The sequence below is a fragment of the Scyliorhinus torazame genome, chromosome 2 (genome assembly GCF_047496885.1).
Source record: "Scyliorhinus torazame isolate Kashiwa2021f chromosome 2, sScyTor2.1, whole genome shotgun sequence".
Classification (NCBI taxonomy): Eukaryota; Metazoa; Chordata; class Chondrichthyes; order Carcharhiniformes; family Scyliorhinidae; genus Scyliorhinus; species Scyliorhinus torazame.
The window spans coordinates 379,500,929-379,506,171 of record NC_092708.1 but is presented as its reverse complement, the minus strand read 5'-3'; the positions used below and the strand labels follow the sequence as shown (position 1 = coordinate 379,506,171).

At 49.3% G+C, this 5,243-nt stretch overlaps 1 non-coding gene across 1 annotated transcript; it reads right to left on the bottom strand.

Moving 5' to 3' along the window:
* Positions 1-286: 286 nt before the first annotated feature.
* On the bottom strand, positions 287-477 carry LOC140408145 (U2 spliceosomal RNA). The gene has a single exon (XR_011940062.1). It is a non-coding gene; the product is annotated as a U2 spliceosomal RNA (small nuclear RNA).
* Between the last annotated feature and the right edge of the window lie 4,766 nt (positions 478-5,243).

Sequence of the window (5,243 nt, the reverse complement as noted above, 5' to 3'; positions counted from 1 at the left end):
TCCCTCGATCAAATGAGACTACACTTGATCTTAGCCAAAAGGCCGAGAAGCGGAGTAATGCACATTGAAGAGTGAAATGGGTGGTGAATTTCGAATGAGTTCCCTTTCGCCGTTGTGCTTGTAAGATGCGTTTGGTCATTCTTGATGACACCCCGGGGCCAGGTAGATGGTGAGTAGCAGCAGCCAGTTGCCAAAGCATTTTGTTGTGTGCTGAAAGAACTGTGAATAAAGTGTATATTTGTATGTGTTTGAGCTGTTTTTTGAGTTTGAAATTCCCCATGAAGGGGTGGTGTGCACCGTTGCTGGAGATACTGCAATACCAGGTCGATGCGTGGAGTGGACGGAGCAAGCCCCTATTCCATCTCCCTGCTCCAAAAATCAATTTAATATATGGTCCCCAGATAAGGGACGTATCAGATATTAAACTGATAAGAACAGATACTACACTTGATCTTAGCCAAAAGGCCGAGAAGCGATGGCCAATGTTCTTGAGTTGCCCGAGTGCCATATGCCCTCCCTCTTTTACAGCACGCTGACAGCATTCCAAAGACTCTTCGATGAAAGCACTGACACTTTCACTCTTGCCACATTGCTCCTGGCCTTTGCCATTGAAACAGGAGATTCATATTGACAGAACCTGCCTCTTTTCCCCTTTGTCAATCAGACTGCATGACAGTTATGTAAATGAGCAGTACTCCACCTATCCACACGTACGTCACTGTCACCGCTGCGGAGCAAGCTTTTGAAAACACTTGCATGTCTTGCCAGTGAGAATGCAGCAGCAGCAACCTGCCTTTTCCCCGTGGCCCTGCAAATATTTTCCCTTCAGATAATTATCCCATTGTCTTTTGAAAGGCAGGCTTGAAACTGCCCACAGCACCCTCTCTCAGGCAGTGCATTGCAGATTCTTGTTTTAAAAATATATTTATTAAAGTTTTTTAACAACACAATTTTTTCCCCTTACAAACAATAACCCCCCCCTCCGTAACAAAATCGCACTGAGCAAGATATATACATGGCAAAATGGTATATTTACATAGCTTTATACACTGGCTCTCGCCCGCACGTGCCAGTTTCCCCCACCCTCCATGTTATCTCCTGCTCATCCATCCCCTCAAACAATCTCTCGTTCCCCCCTCCCCTCCGCCCCCCCCCCAGTGTTGCTGCTGACCGACCTTCCTCTAACGCTCCGCGAGGTAGTCTAGGAACGGTTGCCACCGCCTGCAGAACCCTCTCAGGGCAAACTTAATCCTCTCCAGCTTTCTGAACCCAGTGCATTGCAGATTCTAACCACTCGAGCCAGGCAGGAAGATTTCCCCTCACGCCCAAAGACTGTATCATGAAAGGAATTCTGCTAGCCCAAGTCTCGCTCGCTCCTGTGATACTGGTTTTGGCTTGTTAAACGAGGCCCTCTTGTTGAAACCATTGTGTGAGAACAGTCAATGTTTAGGCCATTCGCACCATTATTGGACATCAGCTCCTGCGAACGGCAGCCTTTGTTCAAAGCTGGCTGCAGCAGACAAACTGTCTGTTGGCTCAATTGTGTTAGTGTAGCTGGACTGCTTTTGTCATACAAGGTGACTTACACGCCAGGATCTTTGAGATGTTAGCCATTGTTCACTTTTTTTTTTTTAAATGTCATTCGGATTTTAACATAAATCGTGCAGATAGGTAAACGGGTACGATATAATTGGGATTACGGTGACCAAGGATGGGAACTGAATGTCCCTGGGTATTCAGTATTTCGGAAGGACAGGCATAGAAGAAAAGGTGGTGGCGTGGCCCTGCTGGTTAAAGCGGAAATGAACACAATGGTGAGAAAGGATATTAGCTTTGACAATGTGGAGTCTGTATGGGTGGAGTTGAGAAATACCAAGGGGCAAAAAACATTAGAAGAGAAAATGCTGGAAAATCTCAGCAGGTCTGGCAGGGAGAGAAAAGAGCTAACGTCCCGAGTCCAGGTGATCCCCCGCCAAAGCCCAAAGAGCTTTGACAAAGGGTCACCCAGACCCAAAACATCATCTCTCCCCGCACCCCCCCCCCCGCCCCACAGATGCCGCCAGTTCCTTGATTGTCAAGGTATCACGGTTCAAGAGTTCAGATTCTCACTGGGGCTTCACATTTGAAATGAAAATGAAAATCGCTTATTGTCACAAGTAGGCTTCAAATGAAGTTACTGTGAAAAGCTCCTAGTCGCCACATTCCAGCGCCTGTTCGGGGAGACTGGTACGGGAATTGAACCGTGATGCGGGGACCTGGAAACCTTAGAAAAAGTTGCATTCCTGGGATGGAGTGACCCCCCTCCCCCGCTAAAGGTTCATCCCAGAGAACATCGATCAAGCTGAAAGTGAAAACAAATGTGCAAAAGAAAAATCAGTTGGAGCAACTTTTGTTTTATTTACAGTAGAAATGGTTCTTACTTCACAGCTATTCAGGGAGAGGTTTGAAATCAATGTCCAGAAGAAAGTTTTGTAATGGATGAATAATTTTGGCCACTATTGAAGGAGATGTGTGCCAAAAATGAGACTGAAGGGTCAGTGTGACAATCATTGCCTCACCCTTCACATTCCCATTGGTGGGAATTGTTATTCAAACTCTTTATAAATGGGCAGTACAGTGGGTTAGCCCTGCTACCTCACGGCGCCGAGGTCCCAGGTTCAATCCCGGCTCTGGTCATTATCCGTGTGGAGTTTGCACATTCTCCCTGTGTTTGCGTGAGTTTCGCCCACACAACCCAAAAGATGTGCAGGTTCGGTGGATTGGCCATGCAAAATTGCCCATAGGTTAGATGGGGTTACTGGTTTATGGGAATAGGGTGGGGGTGTGGGCTTAAGAGGGGTGTGCTTTCCAAGAGCCGGTGCAGACTCGATGGGCCGAATGGCCACCTTTGGCACTGTAAATTCTATGATGTCAGTTTCCTCTTGCGTGCAGCTTTTTTGTCCGTGTTTGGATCGCGGCTGTAATTGGGTGAGGAGCTGAGTGACCTGGTGGAACCAAACTGAGTGTCAGCGAGCAGGTTATTGCTGAGCAAGTGCTGCTTGATAGAGCCGTCATCAACACCTTCAGAATAATTACTCATCATCAATATCAGAACAGCAAATATATTTGACAGGCCCAGATGCGGGTTAATTTTATAACCCACCTATACTATGTCCACTGACACTTTCAATCACTTCAGTTTAATCTGTTTCAGTATTTAACACACATTCAGGAGAAATCAAGCGACACCGTCAGAGGGTTCCTTACATTTTGGATCATCGTGTTGCTCTATGTGTGGGTCTATGTATTCATGCTGTGCTCAAGTGGCAGCGCCTCGGAGAACAACTGCCTCTGCTCAGAAGTCTGTGGTTTACCTTGTGTAGAGTAAAGGGTTAACTCAAACACCAGCGGAAGGAACTATGTCAATGTCACTCGTTGAGGGGAAGCTGAATGAGTGGTATCTTAGAGAGTAACTCCAGCGATGTCCTGCCCTGACTTTTTTTTTATTAAGGTATTTTTGGCATTGTAAACAGTTACAGTAATGTGCAAATATCAACCCAAAAGAGAAACATAGTGCAAAAGACCAAACCTCTCTCGTAAACAGTACCCGCCTATTTATCCCTTCCATTCTACTCTAATCTACCCCCTCCCGCCCCTGCTGACGTTTAATTCCCCGCGAAGAAGTCGATGAATGGTTGCCACCTTCGGGCGAACCCTAATACAGATCCTCTCATGGCGAACTTAATTTTTTCCAGCCCCAAAAAGCTCGCCGTGTCCGAGAGCCATGCTTCGGCCTTCGGGGGCTTTGAGTCCCTCCATGCCAGCAATATACGTCGCCGGGCTACCAGGGAAGCAAAGGCCAAGATGTCGGCCTCCCTCTCCTCCCGGACCCCCGGGTCTTCCAAGACCCCCAAAATTGCCACCACTGGACTCATCACCACCCTAGCTTTCAGTACCTGGGACATGACGCCCACAAACCCCTCCCAGTATCTACTAAGTTTTGGGCATGCCCAGAACATGTGGACGTGATTCGCTGACCCTCCCGCACTTGTCCTCCACCCCAGTAAATGTACTCATCCGGGCCACCGTCATGTGGGCCCGGTGGACGACCTTGAACTGGATCAGGCTGAGCCTAGCACATATTGCAGTTGAATTTACCCTACTCAGGGTTTCCGCCCATACCCCCTCCTCCATCTCCTCGCCGAGCTCCTCCTCCCACTTGAGCTTCAGTTCCTCTGTCTGGGACTCATCCCCTTTCATAAGTTCTCGGTAAATATCCGAGAGTTTCCCCTCTCCTACCTCTCCCCTAGAGCCTACTCTGTCCTGGATCCCATTTGGTGGGAGGCGCGGACAGGATGGGACCTGTCTGCGTATGAAGTCACGCACTTGCAAGTACCAAAAGTCATTCCCTCTTTCTAGTCCGAATTTCTCCTCCAAAGCCTTCATGCTCGAGAAGTTCCCCCCGCAAGAACATATCGCCCATCCTTCCCACCGCTGCCACGCTCGGAATCCACCGTCCATACTCCCAGGGGCGAATCGGTGGTTGTCGCATCGCATATTGGAGACCAGGCCGATGCTCCCACCTCCCCTACATGCCTCCTCCACTGGCCCCAAATCCGCAGGGCTGCCACCGCTACGACCAGGGCTGCCAAACTGGTACCCCTGCACGAAGCCACGTCCACTCGCCCCCAAATAGACCCCGTACCCACCATCCAATTCCTTACCATGGCTATGTTGGCCGCCCATAGTAGTTGCTGAGGTTCGGCAGCGCCAGCCCCCCCCTCGCTACGGTTCCTCTCAAGCATCGCTTTCTTCACCCGCGGGGGTTTCCCGCCCAGACAAAGCCCATAATAATCTTGTTGACCCTTTTGAAGAAGGACCGCGGGATGAAAATCGGGAGGCACTGAAAAATAAACAGGAATCTTGGGAGGATTGTCATCTTTACCGTCTGCACTCTCCCCGCAAGTGATAGCGGGAGTGCGTCCCGTCTCCTAAACCCGCTCTTCATTTGCTCCACCACTCTAGTCAAATTTAGCTTATGCAGCCTGCCCCAGTCTCGCGCCACCTGTATCCCTAAGTCTGGGAAACTTTCTCCGACCATCCTAAATGGCAGCCCCTTCAACCTGTTCTCCTGGCCCCTCGCCTGCACTACAAACATCTCACCCGTAGTCATGTTCAGTTTGTACCCTGAAAACCTGCCAAATTCTCTCAATACTCCTAGTATACTGTCCATCCCAGCCAGCGGGTCCAATACGTACAGGAGC